Consider the following 25,548-nt stretch of genomic DNA (forward strand, 5'->3'; position numbering starts at 1 on the left):
ATGCTTCTATATCTCATTCCTGATGGGAGGAGATTAAAGAGGTAATGTGCCGGGTGAAAGTGGTCTGCTATGATTTTTTTGGCCTTTCTGGTGAGTCTTGTTGAGTAAAGTGATGTCACTGAGAGAAGTCTGCTGCAACCGATGATCTTAGAAGCTCGGCGCACTATTCTCTCCAGCCGAATCTTATCCTGCGAGGTTGTGTGACCATACCAGACAAGCATGGAGAATGTGAGTATGCTTTCTATGGTAGACCTATAGAAGTGGGTCATGGCTGGTCGACTGACCCTGAATTTTTTGAGCTGCCGCAGGAAGTAGAGTCGCTGGTGGCACTTACTGATTATGAGACTGGTGTTGAGCTCCCATGATAGGGATTGATGTATGGTGGTCCCGAGGAACTTAAAGGAGGTGACCCTCTCAACCACCTCTCCATTGATGAAGAGAGGGAGGTGGGGGGTGGCCTTCTTTCTGAAATCAACAACCAGCTCCTTAGTTTTTGAGATGTTAAGTATGAGGTTGTTGTTCTCACACCACCTTACTAGCTCCTCTACTTCACTACGGTAAACGGTTTCGATGTTATTGGTAATAAGACCTGCCACAGATGTGTCATCTGCAAACTTAAATAACAAGAGTCAGAGTGTGAACAGCAAAAATGTGTGTATACAGAGTACAGAAGAGGTGATAAAACGCAACCCTGGGGGGCGCCGATGTTCAGGAACCTAGCCAGTGAGACATGGTTACCAATTTTTACCACCTGTTTTCTGTCACATAGAAAGCTATAGATCCATTTACATAGAGATGAGTTGACCCCCAGTTCCTGTAAAGTGTGTATCAACTTTACAGGAATGTTGGTATTGAATGCGGAGCTAAAATCCACAAAAAGAATGCGAGCATATGTGGATCTGGATTCCAGGTGTTGGAGGATGGAATGCACAAAGAGGGACACTGCATCATCTACACTTCTGTTGGCTCTGTAGGCGAATTGATAGGGATCAAGTGTAATGCTGGAAAGATGTTTGCATACCAGTCTCTCAAGGTGATGTGTACCTTGCCTTCCTGCTAATTTCTCAGTCATTTACTGAGAATATTTACTCTCAGCAATCACAATTATGTGTTTGTACTGCAGTATTGCATTGTCCTTTAACTTATTAAATCCATTGAATACAATTATTTTCAACGAAACAAAATTATCAGACATAAAAGTCATGCAAGTACAGTCAGTATTAATTTGCTAACTTTGAGCATCATTGATGTTGAAAAAATAATATGTAGGAAAGTTGCCGTTGGTCTATTGAGCCCAATTGCTAGGAATGTAGCTCTGAATTCAGTCAAGGTTCAAGGGCGAAGTCACAGTTGTCATTCTGAAGGACTGTGCTCCCAAGCGGTTGCAGTACAGTAACCACATTGGCATCCACCCAGCACATTGGAACAATGCCCTGCTATGTAATGTTTATAAAGAGCAAGGCAAATCCAATCTGTTTAATTACCACTCAGTGCATTCTTGGTCATCAGGGAAGTGACGGAAAATGGTGCTGACACCATATGCCAATTTTGTTTGGTAGGTCGTTGGTGGAGGGACCAGGTTCACGTTCCTGTCCATTAATATCTCGGATGACCTATCCGGGACCCAACACATAGATGATATCATGAATGAGACACACTAGCCCATCAGGCAAGCGGTACAGAAGTGTGAAAACGTATACCTCCCGATTCAGGGACAGTTTCATCCCAGCTGTTATCAGGAAAAATGAACCATCTTATCACCAACGAGAGAGCGGTCCTGAACTCTCATCTACCTCATTGGAGATTATCGAACCATCTTTAATCGGACTTTACTGGACTTTATCTTGCACGAACATTATACCCTTTATCCTGTATCTGCACACTGTGGATGGTTTGATTGTAATCATGTGTAGTCTTTTTTGCTGACAAGATAGCACGCAACAAAAAGAGTTTTACTTTACCTCCGTACATGTGACAATAATAAACCAAAGCAGCCCATCTGATTTCTGAGATTAATTAATTCACTTCTCGAATTTAAAGAGATTCAGCACATCACCAAATATACTAACAAATTCCTGTAGATGCACTGTAGAAGGTATCCTAACCTTTGTGCTTCTGCAGCATTTCCAAAGCACTGGAACCAAAAATGCAGTGCAGTGCAGTGCAGTGCAGTGCAGGCTCAGTATGTGTAGTGGTTGAGTTTCTGCCTCATAGGTTCGATCCTGACCTCGGGTGTTATCTGTATGCAGTTTGTACATTTTCCCTGTGACTGCGTGGGTTTTCGCCAGGTGTCCTGGTTCCATCCCACATCCTAAAGAAGTACGGGTTTGTAGGTTAATTGCCTTCTGTAAATTGCCCCTCAGACACAAATCTGAGCTTACATAGAACTAATATAAATGGGCGATCGTTGGTCAGCGTAGACTCGGTGGGCCGCAGGACCTGTTTCCACGCGGCATCTCTAAACTCAGCTGGAGAGGCTACAGAGCGTTGTGGATACAAATTGTTTCATCAAGGGCACAGATCTGCCCACCATTGAATGCATCTACTGAGGCACCGCCTTAAGATGGTGGCATCTATCATCAAGAACCCTTCTCAAAGGTAATTATGGTTGGGCAATAATTGCTGGTCCTGTCAATTTCTGAAAAATTAATATTAACAAAAAATCTCTATGTTATTTGTCCTTTATAACATCAGAAATGGGTTTATCTATCCAAGCCTATACTCTATAATTCCTCTGAGCTGTTAACGGGCAGCTGAACCATCTTATCAACAACTTGAAAGCAGTCCTGGTAGATGTAGCATCCATCTGCCTCATTAGAGACCCCTGGATATCTTTAATCAGACGTTGTTGGACTTTATATGGCACTAAACATTATTTGCTCCATTATGTATCTGTACACAGTGGATGGCTTAATTGTAATCATGTATGGTCTTTCCACTGACAGGTTAGCAGGCAACAATAGCTTTTCACTGCAGCTTGGTACACGTGACAATAAATTAAACTATGGGTGATGGTCCTATGGTTAGAACAGCTCTTGACTTCATATGTCCCTGGAACATGTAATCACCCAATTTATAAATCTGATAATAATCCTTATCTGGTAACTTTATCAAGTCAACATCGGGAAGATTTTTTTCCTGACACATAGGTAGAGTTGCTGCCTTACAGCACCAGCGACCCGGGTTCGATCCTGACTACGAGTGCTGTCTGTATGGTGTTCGTTCCAATGCAACACGTCATCTGTGTTCTCCAGAGATGCTGTCTGATCCTCTGATACTCCAGCACTTGGTGAGCTCTTGTATTAACCAACATCTGCATTTTACCCCCAAAATCAGCGTGAAAATTGGAAAGATTATCAATTGCATCAAGAAAGGGACTGGGGAAAATAAAGTTCAGGTAAATAGTTCTTGCAAAATCAAAGAGAGAGCTGCTCAGGAAAGAAAAATACAAATCAATAGGAGAAAGATTCGCTCTTCGCAATTTCCTCTTGGTCACCAACGATACTGCAGGCTTTCTTTTGTGTAATTCAATCTCACATTATGACTTTAGCAGTTTATTGTAAGAGATTTAGTGAGCTTTGGCCATTAGAAATGGTTGACCCATGCCATTTTTCAGAGGTATGCCATTTCGTAAAATATATAAATTGACCATTAATTTCCTCTGCGACTCAAAACGGATGTTCTACATTTGAGTGCTATTCCCACCCTTCCATTTGCTTTCACAAGTCTTGATAAAACCTCTAGCAGCTTGTGACTGAAACCTTTCTCGTTGTCTGTCACAAATGGAAAGAGTACATGGCATGAGACACTTTCTCAGGACTGAAGACCAGATGTGACACCGTTGAAAAAGCCAGAATTAATAAACTTCTGAAGTATCCAACAGATGATATTTACCAGAATGATGCCTGGATTAGTGGGCATTAGCTATGGAGAGAGGTTGGACAGAGGTGTATTGTTTTCTCTGGAACGCTGGAGGTTACAAGGAGATCTGATAAAGTATATAAAATTATGTGAGGCATGGATTAGCCAGACAATCAGAATCTTTCCCAGGATGGAAAAAAAATCAAATACTAGAGTGCCTAGAATTAAGGAGAGAAGGGCAAAGTGTAATGGAGATGCACAGGGCTTTTTTGTTACACACAGAGGGTGGTGACTGCCTGTGATGCACTGTCAGGGGTGGTGATTGAGGCAGATACGATAGTGGCATTTATAATACTTTTGGATTGGCATGTAGATATGCAAGGAATAATGTCATAGGAGCAGAGGTAGGCCATTCGACCCATTGAGTCAACTGCCATTTAATCTTGGTAGATTTATTTTATGCTCTCAACCCCATTCACCAGCCTTCTCACTGGAAGCACTGACTCCCTTACTAATCAAATGGAGAGATATGGATCATGTGATGGCAGATAAGATTTGGTCAGAATCATGTTCAACACAAAGGACTTGATCTTATGGTGAAGCATTCTATATTCTATGAGAAAAGCATTAGATAGGGTTTGGATTAAAACTCTTTGTGCACAGGCCCACAGTTGGTGTATCCAAAATAAGTTACTATGTGTGAAAATCTCAAAGAAAGATCTGTGGAGGCAATTACAACTTTTAAAAGACACTTGGACAGATATTTGAATTGGTTTATCATTGTCACATGTACCGAGATAGAGTATAAAGCACTTGTTGGCAAGCTATTCAGTCAGATAATACTACACATGAATTTAATCAAGACATACACAAGTACAACAGGGACAGCAATGAGAAATATACCAGCATTATAATGGAACAGTTCTTGAGAAAAAGTTCAATGTCAGCAATGAGGTTAGCTGGAGGATCCGGATGGCATCCTAGTTTACAGAATAACTAACTGTTCAGTAGTCTCGTAACAGAGGTGAAGAAGCTGTTCCCAAATCTGGTGGTATGTGCTTTGAAGCTTTTGTGTCTTTCGCCCGGCAGGAACTTTCTATGTCTGAGAGGATGCTCTTGGGTGGGGCTGAAAGTCTCCAGAGGTTTCCGTTCAGGTTTCCTAAGTGGAACAGGGGCATAAGGCTGCCTAAACAGAACCTGCAATATATTTTATAAACCAGCAGTTGCAGTTCCTTGTTTCTGCAATACATTATAACACTATTTAAGAACTTAAAAACAAAAATATATTAAAAACAATAAATTTGTGGGCAGCTTAATGGTAGACTTGCTGCCTTACAGGCCAGAGCCGCGGGTTCGATCCTGACTACCGATGCTGTCTGTATGGACTCCCTGTGAACGTGTGGGTTTTCTCCAGGTGCTCCGTTTTCCTCCCACAATCACAATCACAATCCAGAGACGCTGCCTGATCTGCTGAGTTACTCCAGCTTATTGTGTCTATCAATGTTCATACCGTTGCATTGTCAGCGACCCAAGCAGAACATGTGCTGTTCCTCCACTTTGCGTGTGACCTCACTCTGACAATGGAGGAGGCCCAAGACAGAAAGGTCAGTGTGGGAATGGGAAGGGGAGTTAAAATGATTAGCAACGGGGGAGATCCAGTAGGCCTTGGCAGACTGAGCGCAAGTGTCAATATAAGCATTTGCAGCACTGTTCTTACAAAAATGTAGCACTGGAGCATTGGGAAGTTGTTGCAATTTACTTGTTGAAAGAAAGAAAACAACTGATGATTGGCATCTATGTAACTTTGCAAAGCATTTTTACAATCCATGAAATATAATTAAAATGGAACCACTAATCTAATGGAATCAAATCCAGCTCCCAACTTGCACACAGTAAGCAGCCGCAATATGATAATGATGCGTTCATTTGTTTTTATTCCTATCAATAAATTGCGCATAAATGAATATATAGTATCTTATTTTATGACTGATTTTTAGGATTGATTGAAAGATATAGTATAAAAACAGGCCCTTCAGCCCACTAAGTCCATGCCGAACATCGAGCACCCATTCACACTGGTTATCCCACTTTATCATCCATTCCCTACACACTCGGTAATTTACAGAAGCCAATTAACCTACAAACCCACACATATTTGGGCTGTGGGAGGAAACCAAAGTACCTGGAGGAAACCGACTCAGTTACAGGAGAAGCGTGCAAACACCGCACACACAGCATCCAAGGTCGGGATCGAACCTGGGTCTCTGGCGCAGTGAGGCAGCAACTCTGCCAGCTGTGTCACCATGCAGATGGGGATTATTCAAAAAAAGGTTCAAACTCCAAATACCGAAGAGCGGCACAGTGGCACAGTGTTAGAGTTGCTGCTTTGAGCATCAGAGACCCGGGTTCCATCCTGGTGTCGGGTGTTGTCGGTATGGAGTTTGTATGTTCTGCGTGACTATGTGAGTTTTCTCCGGATGTTCCGGTGTCCTCCCACATTCCAAAGACATGCAGGTTTGTAGAATTGTCCCCAGTGTGTAGTGTACGGGTGAACGATGTGGACTCGGTGGGCTGAAGGACTTGTTTCTGTGCTGTATCTCTAAACTCTAAACCAAATTGATCTTCACCAACTGGAGTTTTGAAAGATGAGATATGACCCCGTTGAATCACAGCAGCATGGAGCCATTCAACACAGAAATAGGTCCTTCAGCCCACCATGTCCATGCTGACCATTAAATCCCATCTTTACTGAAATCTGATTGGATTCTGAGAAAAGAGGACGCTCGAAGCTGAGAGGAACCGCCATTCCGGTGGAGAGTATAGAACTTGTGATATTGCCTCAGGATAAAGAGAACATCAATTTAGGATGGAGATGAGGAGAGATTTCTTAATGCAGTGAAATAATAGGGTCCCTCTATGCCAGAGGGAGGTCCTTGTTCCTTCATGTCATGCTCATAAATTCATGTAATAGGAGCAGAATTAGTCCATTCAGCCCATCGAGCACTCCACCATTCAATCATGGCTGATCTATCTTTCCCTCTCAACCACATTCTCATGTCTTCTCCTATAACCATTAACATCCTTAATATTCATGAACCTGTCAATCTGCGCCTTGAAAATACCAATTGACTTGGCCTCCACAGCTGACTGTGCCATTGAATTCCACAACTTGGTCAATCTTTATTCGGTGTTGGTTCAGCAGGTCTTCAATATGTTCCTGGTATGGTTACAATGTCCAACAATGCAGGATGTACTGCAAAGAACAATCAGTGATTCCCAAGATAGTTTAGAACCAGAGCACAAGAAAGCTACAGTTGTGCGGTACGGTGGTGCAGTGGTAGAGTTGCTTCCCTACAGCGCCAGAGACCCGGGTTCGATCCTGACTGCGGGTGCTGTCTTTACAGAGTTTGTACAATCTCTCTCTTTTCTCCGGGTGCTCCGTTTCCTCCCACACTCCAAAGAAGTGAAAGTTTGTAGGTAAGAAACAAAGAACTGCAGATGCTGGTTTATACCTAAGAGACACAAAGTGCTTGTGTAACCCAGTGGTTTAAGCAGCATTTCTGGAGAAAAAGGATGGATGAATTTTCAAGTTGGGTCTCTTCTTCAGATCCGTCTATAAAAGGGTCCCGACCTGAAACATCACCTATTCTTTTTTCTTCAGAGAGGCTGCCTAACCTGTTGAGCTACTTCAGGTTTGTAGCTTCATTGGCTTTTGGTAATGATTGTAAATTGTCCCTAGAGTGTAGTATAGTGCCAGTGTGCGGCGTGATTGCTAGTCGGCATGGATTCGGCATGCCAAAGGGCCTGTTTCCACACTGTATCTCTAAAGTCTAAAGTCTAAAACTTTTAAGGATTAAATCCCAGCGATCAGGGCTACCTGCCGCATGGCATTGGTGGGATCCTTTGTGTTAGAGCAGAGAACTATACACCACAGGAACACAATATCCGTGCTCAACATAATGCCAAGTAAAACTAATCTCCTCTGCCTACATGTGATCCATATCACTCCATTCCCTGCATATCTATGTGCCTATCTAAAAGTCTCCTAAATGCCGTTATCATATCTGCCTCCACCACCAAGCCTGGCAGCGCGTCCCAGGCACCCAGGCACTCGGTGTAAAGTAAAACAAAAACTGCCCCACTTTGCGCCTCTCAACTTAAAGCTATACCCGCAAGTCCTTGACATTTGAACGATGGGGCATAAAGTTCTGACTGTCTACCCTCTCTATGCCTCTCATAGTTTTATATTGACTAAAGCTCTGGGTAGATTGCACAGTGGACTCTGGCGAGAAGTAGTGATTTCATACCTTCTGGGGAAATTCATTTAGACTTGGTAATGCTGATTGTTCTTAATCACCTTTGCCAGTAGAATAATATGCTGTTTGCTTGCTTGATAAATGTGTGACTTACAGACTGAGTGATGTGCCAAGTTGATTTAAAGTGGAAACAAGCTCGATACTGTTGCCACCAATCACTGATGTCACAAAGCGGAAGTTAAATCCTGCTTTTAGGAAATACCTGCACATTTTGCGTGAAAACTCTTTTTTAATGCTCTGACTGTCAAAGAAGATAGATACACACGTTTGTTGGACAAAGGTGTGTTGGTTCATTATTGTCATGAATTGTCAGAAATAGATACAGTGAAAAATCTTGTGTAGGAAGGAACTGCAGATGCTGGTTTACACCGAAGATAGACAGAAAATGCTGAAGTAACTCATGGGGTCAGAGAGCATATCTGGAGAAAAAGTATAGGTGATTTTTCGGGTGAGTATGATGAAGGGTTTCGACCCAAAATGTCACATATTTTGTTTCTCCGCAGATGCTGCCTGACCCGCTGAGTTACTCCAGCATTTTGTGTCTATCTTCGGTGAAACATTTTCTTTCCTTGCTATCAGATCATAATATACATAATGTATATAATGTGACACAGTGGTAGAGTTGCTGACTCACTGTGCCAGAGCACAGTTCCCCGACCTCTACCTCCGCTACATTGACGACTGCTTTGGTGCCACCTCCTGCACCCACACACAACTGACTGACTTCATCCACTTCACCACCAACTTCCATCCGGCACTCCAATACACCTGGACGATTTCCGACACTTCCCTACCATTCCTTGACCTCACCATCTCCATCGCAGGGGACAGACTCCTGACCGACATACATTACAAACCCACTGACTCACATGGCTATCTGGACTACACGTCTTCCCACCCTGCCCCCTGTAAAGACTCCATCCCCTACTCCCAATTCCTCCGCCTACGCCGCATCTGCTCCCAGGATGAGACATTTCATACCAGGGCATCGGAAATGTCCTCGTTCTTCAGGGAACGGGGATTCCCCTCCGCCACCATAGATGAGGCTCACACCAGGGTCTCATCCATACCCCGTAACACTGCTCTCTCTCCCCATCCCCGCACACGCAACAAGGGCAGAGTCCCTCTGGTCCTCACCTTTCACCCCACCAGCCGGCAAATACAACACATAATCCTCCGCCATTTCCGCCACCTCCAACGTGACCCCACCACTCGCCACATCTTCCCATCTCCCCCCATGTCTGCCTTCCGCAAAGACCGCTCCCTCCGCAACTCCCTCGCCAATTCTTCCCTTCCCTCCTGCACCACCCCCTCCCCGGGCACTTTCCATTGCAACCGCATGAAATGCAACACCTATCCCTTCACCTCCCCCCTCGACTCCATTCAAGGTCCCAAGCAGTCGTTCCAGGTGCGACAAAGGTTCACCTGTATCTCCTCCAACCTCATCTACTGCATCCGCTGCTCTAGATGTCAGCTGATTTACATCGGTGAGACCAAGCGTAGGTTGGGCGATCGTTTCGCCGAACACCTCCGCTCAGTCCGCAATAACCTACCTGACCTCCCGGTGGCTCAGCACTTCAACTCCCCCTCCCATTCCCAATCCGACCTCTCTGTCCTGGGTCTCCTCCATTGCCAGAGTGAGCAACAGCGGAAATTGGAGGAACAGCACCTCATATTCCGTCTGGGATCCTTGCGTCCTTATGGCATTAACATTGAATTCTCCCAATTTGGCTAGCCCGTGCTGTCTCCTCCCCTTCCTTAACCCTCTAGCTGTCTCCTCCCACCCTCCCATCCGCCCACCCTCGGGCTCCTCCTCCTCCTCCCTTTTTCCTTATTTCTTTCCCCACCCCCCATCAGTCTGAAGAAGGGTTTCGGCCCGAAACGTCGCCTATTTCCTTCGCTCCATAGATGCTGCTGCACCCGCTGAGTTTCCCCAGCAATTTTGTGTACCTTCGATATTCCAGCATCTGCAGTTCCCTTTTGAACACTGTGCCAGAGACCCAGGTTTGATCATGAATATGGGTGCTGTCTGTATGGAGTTTGTATGTACTCCCTGTGATCACTTGGGTTTTCTCCGGGTGTTCCGGTTTCTTCCCACACTCCAAAGACATGCAGATTTGTAGATTAATTGGCTTTGGCAAAAATATTGTAAATTGTCCCTAGCGTGATAGTGTTAGTGTACTGGGTGATCGCTGGTCGGCACAGACTCGGTGAGTCAAATAACCTGTTTCCGCACTTTACGTATCTCTAAAGTCTAAAGTCATGAGAAAATGAAGTCATACACAAGTCATAGTCAAGTCAGGACAGAAAGGTCAGATTGGGAATGGAAGGGGGAGTTGAAGTTCTGAGCACTTCAAATAGCCCTTGCTTTCCCTCTCTATCCCTTCCCCCTTCCCAGTTCTCGCACCAGTCTTACTGTCTCCGACTACATTCTATCTTTGTCCCGCCCACTCCCCTGACATCAGTCTGAAGAAGGGTCTCGACCCAAAACGTCACCCATTCCTTCTCTCCAGAGATGCTGCCTGTCCTACTGAGTTACTCCAGCATTTTGCGTCTACCTTCAATTTAAACTAGCTTCTGCAGTTCTTTCTTACTCATATACAAGTACAACAGATAGGCAAAGAGAAAAATACAGAGTTGAATATAGTATTACAGTACAGAGAAAATGCAGAAAATAAGTAGGCAAGGGCCACAATGCAGTTGGTTGGTAGATCCTACACCCTTGCTTATGGAAAGACCGTTCACTAGTCTGATGACAGCAGGGAAGAAGCTATGTTGGTTGAGTTACTCCAGCATTTTGTGTCCATCTTCAGTTTAAATCAGCATCTGCAATTCCTTCCCACACAAGCTATGTTGGTTTGCATTTTCAAACTTTGTACATTCTGCCCAACAGGAGAAGGGAGAGGAGGATGAAAATGGTTATTGATTATGTTGACTGCTTTCCTGAGGCAGCGTGAAGTGTAGATGTAGAGGCTGGGTTATTTCCACAACACTCGGCAATTTCTTGCAGTTTTGAGTACAGGTGTGCCCAAACTAGGCTGTGATGGATCCCGGTAGGACACTTTCAGAGTGTATCTGTAGAAGTTCGTAAGAGTCCTCTGAGCCTTCCTTCGTCTTCTGCGGAAGTAGAGATATCGGTGTACACTCTTGGCTAGAGCTTCAGTGCATTTGGCCCAGTGCATACAGTTGATGACATTTATGCTTCAAACTTGATGCTCAAAATATCCTAAATTAAAATTTCAGAGTACACAATTTCAATGGACTAGACTTAGTCAGCAGTTTCACCATTTACAGCAGATTCCCCAGTCAAAGAAGCTCAAAGAAGATGCTGGAGACACAAAGAACTGCAGTGGCTAGAATCTTGACCAAAATATCAAAATGCTGGAGGAACTCAGCAGGTCAGGCAGCATCTGTGGAAAGAGGTCAGGGGGAGGGATGAGGGCATAGGAAAGAAAGAGGGGGAAAGAAGATGGGCATGGACAGTTCCTGATTGAGTGAGGCCAAATGGGTTAAGAAGCAGTTACCAGGACATTAAATGAAGTAGTGGAGGGATTCAGTGGGCCTGGATGGATAGAAAATGTTTTGGATCTGAAGAAGGCTCCCAGAACATCACCTGTCCATTCCAACCACAGATGCCGGCTGGCCCATTGAATTCCTTCAGTACTTTATTTAAAGTGTTGGTAACTGTTTCTTAAGCCATTTAGCCTCAATCCATTAGAAATAGTCTATTTGTTTGAACTATGGCCATCTTCTTTCCACCTTTTTCTTTCCTGTGTGCCCACCCCTCGCCTTACCCACTTCCTCCCACATCCCTCTCTCTGTCTTTACTTTCCATTCCTCTTCTTTCCATTTCTGACACCCTTTTATCTCCTTTCCACCTTTAGTATTTGTCACTTACTCCACCCATCTGCCTATCAAGCCCCTCCTCACCTGTAACCACGTATCACTTGCCAGGCTTTGTCCCACCCCCGCATCTCTTTTCCAGCAAGCCCCCACCCCCCCTTACTATAATCAGTCTGAAAAAGAGTACTGATCCAAAACGTCATCTGTCAAGTCCCTCCACAGATGCTGCCTAACCTCTTGAGTTCCTGCACAACTTTGCATTTTGCTTAAGATTTCAGCGACTGCAGTTTGTCATGTCTGCGCCTTCTATCCACCATAAAACTAACTTGTTTTCTCTCTCCAAATTCTGAAAGCGAGTCTTGGATCTAATATTAGACATTAGACTTTAGAGATATAGTGCAGAAACATACCCTTTGACCCACCGAGCCCGCGCAGCCCAGCGATCACTCCGTACACCAGCACTAACCAACACACTATGGACAATTTATAGAAGTCAATTAACCTGCAAATCTGTAAGACTTTGGGATGTGGGAGGAAACCGAAGCACCTAGAGAAAACCCATGTGGTCACAGGAAGAAAGTACAAACTCCATTCAGACAGCACCCTTAGTCAGGATTGAACCCGGGTCTCTGGCGCTGTAAGGCAGCATCTCTACTGCTGTGCCACTGTGCCGCTATGATATGTTAACTAATTCTTTCTCCACAGTTGACGCTTAATCTGCTGAGCGTTGTAAATTTTTCTGACTGTAAGGCTGAATTTAATGGCCAATTTACATACATTAATCGATTACAAATAGCAACAAGATAAATGATGGGTCAACCTCATAGAATCATAGTCAGACAACACAGAAATTGGCCTGACTTTTCCATGCTGATCAAGAAGCCCCATCTATGCCACTCCCACCTGCCTGCATTTGGCCCATATCCCTCTAAACCAGGGGCTCCCAAACATTTTTGTCCCGTTTACCCCAAACAACTTTTTGAAAGTAAATCCCCCCCCCCCCCCCCCGTTTTACATTTACCCCAGGTTGGGAACCCTTGCTCTAAACCTTCCTTAGCCAGCTGATAGAAAGTGCCATAGTTATACAGTGTGGAAACAGGCCCTTCGGCCCAACTTGTCTACCCCAACTATGAATCCCACCTGCCTGCGTTTGACCCACACCCTTCTAATCCTATCTTATCTATGTACCTGTCCAAATGTCTATCAAATGTTATGATAGTACCTGCCTCAACTACCTCCTCTGGCAGCTCGTTTGTGTGAAAAAAGCTACCTCTCAAGTTCCTATTAAATATTTCCCCCCAGATATTCCCTTAAAGTTGTCCCCTGTCTTTTCTCACAAGAGTTCCATGGGGGCAATTGCAGAATAAATCATAAGGGAGAGTTCAGTGACATATCCTGTGTGAAGATTCACAAACTGCATTGGATAATAGCAAGCATAACCTATCTGAGACAAGAAAGTTCACATTTAATGCGCTATCGCCCAAAGTAGGCTAGTAATGAATAGAAACCTGTATAAAGGTCAGTTACACTGTAAACTCATTTTAGATATATTACACTTGAGTAAAATGGATTATAACAAGTTGTTGAGAATGTTTCTTTTTAACTAGGCAGGTGTGAACTCAATCTGCTCCAGCTACAGGTGAAGTGTGTCTAGAATTTTAAAGCAAATGCATTTCTACTACAAATTGCTAACTCCGAAAGCATTAGCTCCTGATTGACATTCTGACAAAACTTGTCGGCCCGGGAGAGCAGTCAGGTATTTAAGCTAATGCCAAAAGAGTTGGCAACTAATTCCTGTAATCCAGGAATATTGGCAAGTGTGTCTAAATCTCACGACTCACCACACTTTGTACTTCAACTCCGTTACATCTGGTCAGAACTATGAAATTCTATCATGTTCCACCTCTGTGATTATTTAAAAGATAGAACAGCGCAAAAATAATGGCGCAATGTTAGAGTTGCTACCTTACAGTGCCTTAGCTGCCACCCTCCAAATTAGCGTCTGGGCTTGTACACTCTGGAATTTAGCAGGATGAGAGGATATCTTATTGAAACATATAAGATTATTAAGGGTTTGGACACGCTAGAGGCAGGAAACATGTTCCCGATGTTGGGGGAGTCCAGAACCAGGGGCCACAGTTTAAGAATAATGGGTAAGCCATTATGAACGGAGATGAGGAAACACTTTTTCACACAGAGAGTTGTGAGTCTGTGGAATTCTCTGCCTCAGAGGGTGGTGTAGGCCGGTTCTCTGGATATTTTCAAGGGAGAGCTAGATAGGGCTCTTAAAGATAGCGGAGTCAAGGGATATGGGGAGAAGGCAGGAATGGGGTACTGATTGGGGATGATCAACTATGATCACATTAAATGGCGGTGCTGGCTCGAAGGACCGAATGACCTACTCCTGCATCTATTGTCTATTGTCTATTGTCTATAGTACAAAGAGAAAAAAATACCAGAGTGCAAAATATAGAATTATATCATCGTAGCATTACAGTTCCAGTGAAGAAGCCCAAGGCACAAAATGGGTTGGTTTGGAACATTGAGACTACATCATAGCTTATGGGAGGACTGTTCAGTTTTTTTATTTAAGAAGGGAAGAAGCTGTTCTGGTGATAGACACAAAATGCTCGAATGACTCATTGGGACAGGCAGCATCTTCGGAGAGAAGGATTCGGTGGTGTTTTGGGTCGAGACCCTTCTTCAGTCAGAAGAAGGATCTCAACCCAAAATGTCACCCATTCCTTCTCTCCGGAGATGCTGCCTGTCCCGCTGAATTACTCAGCATTTTGTGTCTACCTTAGATTTAAACCAGCATCTGCAGCTCCTTCCTACACCCTGGGTCTGGTGACATGTACATTCAATACTTTGTATCTTCTGCCTGATGGGAGCGGGAGAAAAGGGAATGATCCCTGGATGAGAAAGGTCCTTGATTATGTTGGTTTCTTTCCTGGGGTGAAGTGAAGTAGATGGAGTCAATGGTGAGAAGTCTGGTCTGTGTGATGGGCTGGACTACATCCACAACTCTGTAATTTCTTGTGGTCTTGGATAGAGCAGTTCCCAAACCAAGGCACCATTTTTTCCCATCATTTTTTTCTAGCAATTATCACAAAGCCCAAGCACAGTTCAGCTCCAGAAAAAGTAATTTAAAAAAATGATAAGTATTTATTTAAATTACTCTGGTCAAAATATCACAATTCCTAATACATTCCAGCAATACTTCACTATTTTTGTTAAAAAAAAACAAAACTTGCCCCACACATCTAATTTAACCCTACCTTACTGCTACTCCCTCTAGTCCTTGATATTTTCACCCTGGGAGAAAGGTTCTGAATGTCTACCCTATCTATGCCTCTCATAATTTGATATGCTTCTATCAGGTTCCCCCTCAACCTCTGAGATTTCAGAGAAAAAAATATTTTCTACTGTAATAGACTTGCTTGGGGATGTACAAAAAGAGACTTGAGTGGACTATAAAGATAGTCTGTGTGATGGACTGGGCTACATCCACAACTCTGCAATTTCTTGCAGTCTTCGCAAGAGCTGTTTCCAAACCAAGACACAATTTCTTTCCTAATATCTGCACCTACCATCGCAAAGCTCTAATTCAGCTGAGCTCCAGAAAATGTGATTTTAAAATTGATAAATATTTCTTTAAATTACTATGGTCAAATTGTCAGAATGACTTTATTTGATAAATGTGCCTCAAGTTAATGGAAGTCACTTGAAATAATTTGACACTTAGATTTTCAAATCCTCATTTGTTTTCCACAGGCAGTCATTACGGTAAACAGAAGATAGGAGATTTATACCATCAGTAAGAAAAAACATTTATGACGTGCCTTTATTATGTTTTTTTGAAAGTTATTTCATCTAAGGTAATTTTTTAGCGAAATACGAGGTGCTGTTGTTATTAGCCTTTATTTCGACACTGATGGGCTCAAATACAATTTGGCCATTGGGATAAAGATTTATTGACTTTATGGTGTTACAAGGGATTGCAGATGCAAAATGCTGGAGGAACTCAATGGGTTAGGCCACATCTGGGGAGAGAATGGACCTTTCTTTAGACTTCAGGGAGTGTTGCTTTTTCAAATGTGTATAGGCAGGAGAGAATCAGCAGTATTTGTATTTTTTCAAGACTTTGTTTGGTATCATAGAATTCTCACAGATGGGGGGCAGTTACTTTTTCCATACTACAAATCCTTCAATTACTTTAAACAGCTTCAGTTGATCACCCCTTAATCTTCAGGAGACAAAGAAACACAACCTTAGATTGAAGTGACTTTATAAACCGTTCAAAGCAGTACATGATGTTGGTCTACTTAGTGAAAGAGGGATATCGATGTGTTATAGGTGGCTAGTAAAGGCCCTGAGTGCTGATTCCTAAATGGCCTAATTCACACCCGCGACGAACAGCAAGGTTAAAGACGGCCTGCACAGTTAAGGGCCTGCCCCACTAATGCAACTTTTCAGCGACTGTCTTCGACCTTCAAGCTCGAGGGCACTCGCCTGAAAAATCTCGAGCTGGATCGACCATCAGCGATGAAACTGCGAGCCGGATCGACTGTCTGCACACACAAACAAACACATCACAAAGGCGGGGGCCAGGGAAAGCAGAGGACCGCTGTCTCAAATTCACACCCGCAATGAACAGCAAGGTTAAAGACGGCCTGCACAGTTAAGGGCAGTCCCACTAACGCAACTTATCAGCGACTGTCTTCGACCTTCAAGCTCGGCAAGTCCTTTATAGAGCATGGGGGGGGGGGGGGGGAGAGAAGGAGGGGAGACACTTTTAAGAAGCCAGACAACTTTTAATAAAGTTTAGCGGGCATTTAACATTTACCTTCGACTACCCTCGATTACCTTTGATTGCCTTCGATTACCTCCAAATAACACGCCAACCTACTATGACCTACCTTGACTAAACCTACGAGTAAAAAAATATTGATTTTTTTCCATGGCGACCTTTTTTTACTCACGGGCATTTTTCAGCATGTTGAAAAATACGCCGTGACCTAGCTGAGGCCTTGAGTATGTGGGGACTACTCTCGAGCATGGAGGAGAGTTAGAAAGACCTCCTAGGACCTCGTGTCGACCATGCTGCGAGTATGAGTCGAGGGCAAACTCTTCTAAACTCGCCAATTAGGTCGCCGCAGTGGGACAGGACCCTTCAGACTGAAGAAGGGTTTTGGGCCGAAACATTGCCTATTTCCTTCGCTTCATAGATGCTGCTGCACCCGCTGAGTTTCTCCAGCACTTTTGTCTACCAAGTGGTCAAGATGAGACTTTTAGTTATATAGATGACAGCAATGGTCATCCCTTGCGTTCACACTCACTATCAACATTAATCCTTTTTTTAATTCTCCCTACATTGTGGTGAAGAAAACGTTTGAAATGCCTGCCTTCATCAGTCAGGGTATTCAGTGCAGGGGTTGAGAGGTCATGTTACAGCTGTACAATACTTTGGTAAGACCACATGCAAATCCTATTTTAGCAACAGAATATCACAGCTAATATGGATACAAGGAACTGCAGATGCTGGTTTACAGAAAGATACATAGAAACATAGAACTATGGATTAACTCAGCAGGTCAGGCAACATGGGCCATCTCTTGTACTCAGGATATATCATCTCAGTACATGGTTCCTTGAAAGTAGCATCACAGTTAGTCAGTGGCCAAACAGGCTTTAGGTGCATTGGACTTTCTCTGTCAGAGTATTGATCATTGAAGTTGGGAGGTCAAATTACAATTGTACAAGACATTGGTGAGGCCACATTTAGAATATCGTACATAGACACAAAATGCTGGAGTAACGCAGCGGGACAGGCAGCATCTCTGGAGAGAAGGAAAGAGTGACGTATTGGGTCGAGACCCTTCCGTTTTAGTCGCACTGTTATAGGAAAGCTGTTGTCAAGCTTAAAAGAGTGCAGAGAAGACTTACGAGGATGTTGCCAGGACGAGTGCTTGGGCTACAAGGAGAGGTTGAGCAGGCAAGGGCTTTATTCTTTGCAGTCCAGGACGATGAGGAGTGATTTTAGAGAGGTGTACAAAATAATGAGACTGGCAGATCGGTAAAAGCACTAAGTATTTTGCCCAGAGTAGGGGAATCGAGAATCAGAGGACATGGGTTAAAGGTGAGGGGGTTAGATTTAATTGGAACCTGAAGAGTAACTTTTTTACTCAAAGGGTGGTGGGTGTATGAATTGAGCTGCTGCAGGAGGTAGTTGAGGCAGGTACTATCGCATGTTACACAGGTGCATAGATAGGATATATTTAGAGGTTTATGGGCCAAATGTAGGCAGGTGGGACTAGAGTAGATGGGGCACATTGGTCGGCAGGGGCAGGTTGGTCCAAAGAGCCTCTTTCCATGCTGTTTGACTCTAAATGTGTAGAAAGACATACAGTGTGGGAACAGGGTTATCAGCCCAACCAGTTCACATCATCCCCAATCTAGTCCCGCTCTTTTCTCATATTATCGTTTTTCAACATTGTAGCATGACAGTTCCAAAGAAAAAAATGTCAATGTCCGCAATGAGGTAGGTTGGGAGATCAGGACTACCTCCTAGCTTATGGAACGACCATTCAGAAGCCTGATAACAGAAGGGAATAAGCTATTCTTGAGTCTGGTGGTGCACACTTTCAGCTTTCTGTACCTTCTTCCCAGTGACAGCGAGGAAAACAGGTAATGACCGGAGTGATAATGGTCATTGAATATGTAGAATGCCTCCCGAGGCAGCGTGGCCTAGATGGAGTCCACAAATGGAGTCCAGCATCATCAGAGCAGTCATGTGTGAGACATTTACTTTCATTCGTCCATCCCTCTGCCACACCCTCTGCATCTTAAAGCTAAATTAATTTCTTAATTTTCGATGAAGTAACTTCAACCTAAAAGTGACACAGTGGCGCAGCGGTAGAGCAGCTGCCTCACAGCGCCAGAGACCTGGGTTCAATACTGACCACACGTGCTGGTTGTATGAAGTTTCCACGTTCTTCCTGTGACTGCATGGGATTTCTCTGGGTGCTCCTGTTTCCTCCCAGACTCCAAAGGTGTACCAACTTGTTGGTCAGTTGGCTTCGGCAACATTGTCCCTAATGTGGAGGATAGAACTAGTGTACAGAGTAATTGTTGGGTGACGCGGACTCAGTGGGCCGAAGGGCCTGTTTCTACACTGTATCTCTCAAGTCTAAAGTCTAGAATGCTACCTGTTTCTCTCTCCACATACACTGCCTGACCTGCTGAGTGTTTCGAGCTTTGTCTGTTTGTATTTTGCTTTTGGTGTTGTTCAATGTTCAGTGGAAGTTTATTATCATATGTACCCAGGTACAGTGAACTTCTTTGTTTGCATACAAATCAGTAAAATCTTATTTACATAAGCACATTGTGCCCAAATACAAGAGTGTAAGATTGAATGACTACTGTTTTGTGGGGCACTGCAGACAATAAACAGGATAATGCGTGCCATTGTTACAGGGATATTTTAAGACTCTGTGTTAATTTTAGAAATGCTTACATCCTGATTGTTGGTGCTCAGACATGTGTGAGATTTTAGCTTGCACTAGGGATGTAATAAAGAGTTGATAGGGTGGGCAAAAAATAGATGATTCTTTCAACTCAAGAACAATTTCATTATGTCAACGAGTCCTGTTGTCACTTTTATCAATCCCTGCAGATTAGTGTTTTTTTGTGTTTGTAAGTTTCCAGAAATGTTGTTGGTTGCTACGGTGAGATCTTAGCAACAAGGCAGTGAATGCCAATGGTTACCCAAAAAGAATACTTGAAGCAAAACCTGTTCAGCCGCGAACACGACTTACAGGAAAAACCATAACATAAGACATCAGGAGACCAGGACATGGGTTTAAAATGAGGAGATGGATTTGAAATAGATCTGAAGGGCACTCTCTTCACACGGTGGATGGTGCTATGTGGAATGAGTTGCCAGAGGAAGTTGTCAATGCAGGTATGATGGTGATGTCTAAAAGACTTTTAGATAGGTGGAGGGATGGGAAATGTTTGGAGGGATATGGACCAAACAGGGGCAAATGGGACAAGCACAGGGCGGCATGCTGGCTCAGTGGTAGAATTTCTGCCTTACACCGCCAGAGACTCAGGTTCGATCATGACCATGGGTGCTGTCTGAATGGAATTTGTATGTTCTGCCTGCGACCTGTGTGGGTTTTCTCTGGGTGCTCAGGTTGCCTCCCACATTCTAAAGGTGTACAGGCTTGTGGGCTAATTGGTTTGGTAAAATTGTAAATTGTTCCTCGTGTGTAGGATAGTGCTAGTGTGCAGGGATCCCTGGTCCGGTGGGCCGAAGGGCTTGTATCCCTGTTGTATATCTAAACTAGAAACTAATATAAACCAAACACGGATAACAAAAGGCATGACGAGTTGAGCTGAAGGGCCTGTTTCTGTGCTCCTGTCTCTATGACTCAAAGGGTTTATAACAGATAAGGAAGTGAAAATAAATAAAAAGTGGAGCATAGGAAATGTAGGGTTGAGGCCCAGGAGTGATTAAAAAACAACGTTTCATTTGTTTGTCCTAATATCTCCTCTTAATTTGTACGTCTCCAAAGAAATGCTTTGGAGAACATCGTTGCACTGTGCACATTTGATTTATGTGGCAGGCAGCAATTATCGATTAAAATTACACTAAACACCTCAATTAAATAGCATTCAATGCAATGTGACATTGCTTTCATTTGCAGTGAGAGTGATTCATAAATAACTTATGTTCCCCTCACATTACTGGTGGCTCAACATCAGGCTGCAGAAAGTTGAAAAGAAGTGCACTGTAGAATTGTGCAGGAAGGAACTGTGGATGCTGAAGATAGACACAAATGCTGGAGTAATTCAGCAGGACAGACAGCATCTCTGGAGAGAAGGAATGGGTGACATTTCGGGTCGAGACCCTTCTTCAGATTGAGCGACAGGGGATATGGTAATGCAAGGTGTAAAAACACAAATCAAAGGGAACAAAGTTCAAGGAAAATGTAGAATGGTTCATTGTTAGCTGAGGGGAAGGTAGCAAGGAGGCATACAATCAGGAGGACAGCGAACCATGATGGGGGAAGGATGGAGAGAGAGGGAAAGCAAGGATGACTTAGAGAAATCCATAATCATACCGCTGGGTTGTAAGCTGCCCAAGCGAAATACGAAGTGCTGTTTCTTTGGTAGGCCAGCATCTCCGAGGGAATTTAACTCCTTTAATCTCGCTGGAGTTTACATTCCCCCCCAAGCCTGCATACGTGAGGCGCAAATGCAACTCGCTGACCAGTTATTGAGGGTAGAGAGTGACTTCCCGGACTCCATGGTCATTGTTTTGGGGGACTTTAACAAAGCTAACCTCAGCCGTGACCTTCCAAAATACAGACTTCATGTTACCTGCCCCACCAGAGGGGAGAGAACACTCGATCACTGTTATACAGCAATCAAGAACGCATATCGCTCTGTTTCCCGGGCGGGTCTGGGTCTCTCTGATCATTGTCTAGTTCACCTTATTCTGACCTACAGGCAGAAACTAAAAGCTGCTAAGCCTGTGGTCAGAACAACGAAAAGGGGGACAAGCGAGGGCATTGAGAACTTACAATCCTGCCTTGACTGCACAGATTAGAATGTTCAGGGAAGCAACCACAAGCCTCGATGAGTATACAGACACTGTATCATCATGTATTAGCTTTTGTGAGGACAGTTGCATTCCAACTAAGACCTGGATATGGTTCAACAACAACAAGCCCTGGTTCACTGCAGAACTCAGACAGCTCCGATGGTCTAAAGAGGAGGCCTACAGGAGGGGGGGATGCAGACCTCTACAGGCAGGTCAAGTACAAACTGAGAAGAGGAATCAGAGCTGCCAAGGAAAGGTACTCTGAGAAGTTGAGGAGCAAGTTCTCAGCCAGTGACTTTTCTTCAGTTTGGAAGGGCTTGCAAGAAATTACCAGCTACAAGAGGAAAGCCCTCCGCTCTTTGGGCAATCATCAGCTGACCAACGACCTGAATGAGTTTTACTGCAGGTTTGAAAATCAGAAAGATAACCCTGGTACCACCTCTCCCCCTCCCCAATCAACACAGCCAGACCCCAGTCTACAAAGAATGGACCCTGCACTCTCTCCTTCCCATTCACCACTTGACACCTACTTAAGGCAGGACTCCAGTATGAAAAGACTGGATGGTTTCCCATCCCAGCCAACACTTCACACCCACTCACAGCTTGAACTTAGTGTGCAAAGACTGGGCTCTTCTACACCCACCCCCCTCCAATCACCACTTCACACCCAATCACCCACACCCTCTGTGCTGCACAACATAATTTATCCAATATCAACAATAAAAATAGAGGAGGTGGAGAGGCTTTTCAGAGGACAAAAGAGCCGGAAATCTCCATGACCTGACAATGTTTCCCCCTCTACTCATAAACTCTGTACCAAACAGCTGGCATCGGTCTATATAGACATTTTTAACCAGGCCCTGCAAACATGTACTGTCCCTGCCTGCTGTCGGTGGATCACCAGCTTCCCGACAGACAGGTAGCAGCCTGTGAGGCTGGGAAAGCACATCTCGGACCCGCAAACGCTCAGCATAGGAGCACCGCAAGGCTGCGTACGCTCTCCTCTCCTCTACACTCTCTACACTAATGACTGCACCTCCACAGACACCTCTGTCAAGCTTCTGAAGTTTGTGGACGACACAACCCTGATTGGACTGATCCAGGATGGGGAGGAATCTGCCTACAGGCAGGGAGGGTCACAGCTGACATCCTGGTGCCATCGCAACAACGTAGAGCTCAATACTCTTAAGACAGTGGAATTGATTTAGACTTTAGGAGAGCTCCCCCTCCCCTCACCCCACTCACCATCAACAACACCACAGTCACATCTGTGGAGTCTTCTAAGTTCCTGGGAACCATCATCTCCAAGGAACTTAAGTGGGGGGCTACCATTGACACCACAGTCAAAAAGGCCCAACAGAGGATGTACTTCCTACGGCAGCTGATGAAGCACAATCTGCCACAGGCAATGATGGTCTAATTCTACATGGCCATCTTAGAGTCTGTTCTCACCTTCTCCATCATGGTCTGGTTTGGCTCAGCCACCAAGCACGACACCTGGATGCTGCAGCGAATCGTCCGATCAGCGGAGAAGGTTATTGGCTGCAACCTTCCCTCCATTGATGAACTGTACACTGCAAGGTCAAGGAAGCGAGCAGGCAAGATCATCTCTGACCCCTCTCACCCTGGCCACAAACTCTTTGAATCATTCCCTCTGGAAGGCGACTCTGGATTGTCAAAGCTGCCACAGCCAGACATAAAAACAGTTTTTATCCACGAGTAGTTGCTCTATTCAACAGCCAAAAATCTGTAGCCTCCCTTTGATCTGGTATTTTGTTGGTTCTCATGCTTGATCAATGGTGTTTTATCATTAATGTCTTATTATTATTAATGTTTAGTGTTTTCTGAGTCATTCGTAACTGTCATTGTATGTCATGTTGTTACTTGTGGGCAGAACATCCTTGTATGTGAATACTTGGCCAATAAACTTACTTACTTATTTGCAGTTCCTTGTGTCTACATTTTCTCTTATGACTTCAATTGTAGTTTCCTTTTTAAACAACATATTCACTTTAGATTAAATAATTCAATGATTCAATGATACTTTACTGTCACATGTACCTAGGTACAGTGAAATGTTTTGGTTTACATGCAGCCCAGTAAAATCATACAGCAAACTATCCTACCACAACAAGAGTTCTGAACCACTGTCTACCTCGGACTAACTTTAGGACTTTACTGGCTTTATCCTGCACTAAATGTTATTCATGTTATTCCCTTTATAATGTGTTTGTACAATGTGAATGGCTTGATTGTAATCGTGTATTGTCTTTTCACTGACTGATTAGCACGCAACATAAGATTTACACTGAACCTCAGTACACATGACAGCAAACTAAACTAAAGTAAACCTCACCGAGGCAGTACACAAGTGCTGCCACATTTTGGCACTGACAAAATAGGACGGTATGGTGGCGCAACAGTAGAGTTGCTGCTTTACAGCACTTATCGGAAGTGGCGGCGCTGTGATACAGCTGCGGCTCGCCTGCAGTCTGTCTGTTTTTACTTTTTATGTCGTTTTTTTTTGTCTAGTTTAGTAATTTTTTTGGTTATTAGGTGGTGTTATGTGTGTAGGGGGAGGGTGAAACAGAGCTTTCTGTCTCTCCCTTCGGGGGAATGCGACTTTTTGGCGTATCCCCCTTCTCTTCCCCCGTCTGCGCTGAGGCCTAATGGCGGAGCTGGCGGCCTCCAACCTGCGACCGACCTCGAGGGTCCGGAGGTAGAGCCAGCCAGGACTCACCAACGCGAGGCTGGCCGTCTTCGAGCTGTGGCGACGTCCAGGTAGCGGCACGACTCGGCGCTCCGGTGAGGGCGGACGGTGCGGAGCTGAGACACTCCTGTGCGGCCGGCACGGCTACCGGCTGGAAGGCGCTCCCGTGTGAGCAGCCCGGTGCGGGGCTGAGACGCTGCCGTGTGGGCGGACCGGCTCCCGGCTGGAAGGTGCTTCCGTGGGGGCAGCCCGGTGCGGGGCTGAGACGCTGCCTTGTGGGCGGCCCGGTGCGGAGCGGAGACGGTGCTACGGCGGCTGAGGCGGCGTTTTGGCGGCGGCGACCTGGATCCGGGGCTCGGCCGCGGGCCAATGGAGGACAATGTCGGTAGCTCGCAGGTCACAGGCTGGTGCCTGTTTTCCGGAGCAACCGTTGCAACAGCTGCGGGCAGCTTCGACCACCCCCCGGGCCGCCATCGCCCGGTGGGGTATCGCCTCGGCGCAGAGGGAGAAGAGGAGGGAAGAGACAGTAACTCTAAGACTTTTACCTCCATCACAGTGAGGAGGTGTTTGGTGAACTCACTGTGGTGGATGTTAATTTGTGTTTATTGTGTTTTGTTATTATTACATGTATGGCTGCAGGCAACAGCATTTCGTTCAGACCGAAAGGTCTGAATGACAAATAAAGGATTCAATTCAATTCAATTCAATTACAGCACCAGAGACCCGGGTTCGATCCCGACTACGGGTGCTGTCTGTATGGAGTTTGTACGTACTCCCCGTGACCGACGGGTTTTCTCCAAGATCTTCAGTTTCCTCCCACATTCCTAAGATGTTCAGGTTTGTAGGTTACTTGACTTGGTATAAGTGTAAATTGTCTTGAGTGTGTGTAGGACAGTGTTAATGTGCAGGGATTGCTGGTTGGTGCGGTCTCGGTGGGCCAAAGTACCTGTTTCCGCGATGTATCTCTAAACTAAACTTAAACATCTTCCTCCGAAATTGAAACCTATTGTAGTGGATTCCTAAGGCTTCTTGGATGTGCTGAGGGGAGACAGATTTTCCCTGGTACTACAGTGACTCTATCACATTGCAATGTGCAATAAGATTATGCACATATCTGCTCAGGTCAGATATGATCTCCTACTGTTGCTGTAAAACATAGTGACTCAAACAGCAAAGAATAAAATGAACCATTTTGGTTTTATGCCAAA

At 44.7% G+C, this 25,548-nt stretch overlaps 1 long non-coding RNA gene across 1 annotated transcript; it reads right to left on the reverse strand.

Annotated features, from left to right (window-relative positions):
- Positions 1-10,517: 10,517 nt before the first annotated feature.
- Positions 10,518-18,056, reverse strand: LOC116979376. Its single transcript, XR_004413690.1, has 3 exons — positions 17,917-18,056; positions 11,972-11,974; positions 10,518-10,528 (listed from the first exon to the last, which is right to left on the reverse strand). It is a non-coding gene; the product is annotated as an uncharacterized LOC116979376 (long non-coding RNA).
- Positions 18,057-25,548: the final 7,492 nt, after the last annotated feature.

The sequence above is a fragment of the Amblyraja radiata genome, chromosome 12, assembly GCF_010909765.2.
Source record: "Amblyraja radiata isolate CabotCenter1 chromosome 12, sAmbRad1.1.pri, whole genome shotgun sequence".
Classification (NCBI taxonomy): Eukaryota; Metazoa; Chordata; class Chondrichthyes; order Rajiformes; family Rajidae; genus Amblyraja; species Amblyraja radiata.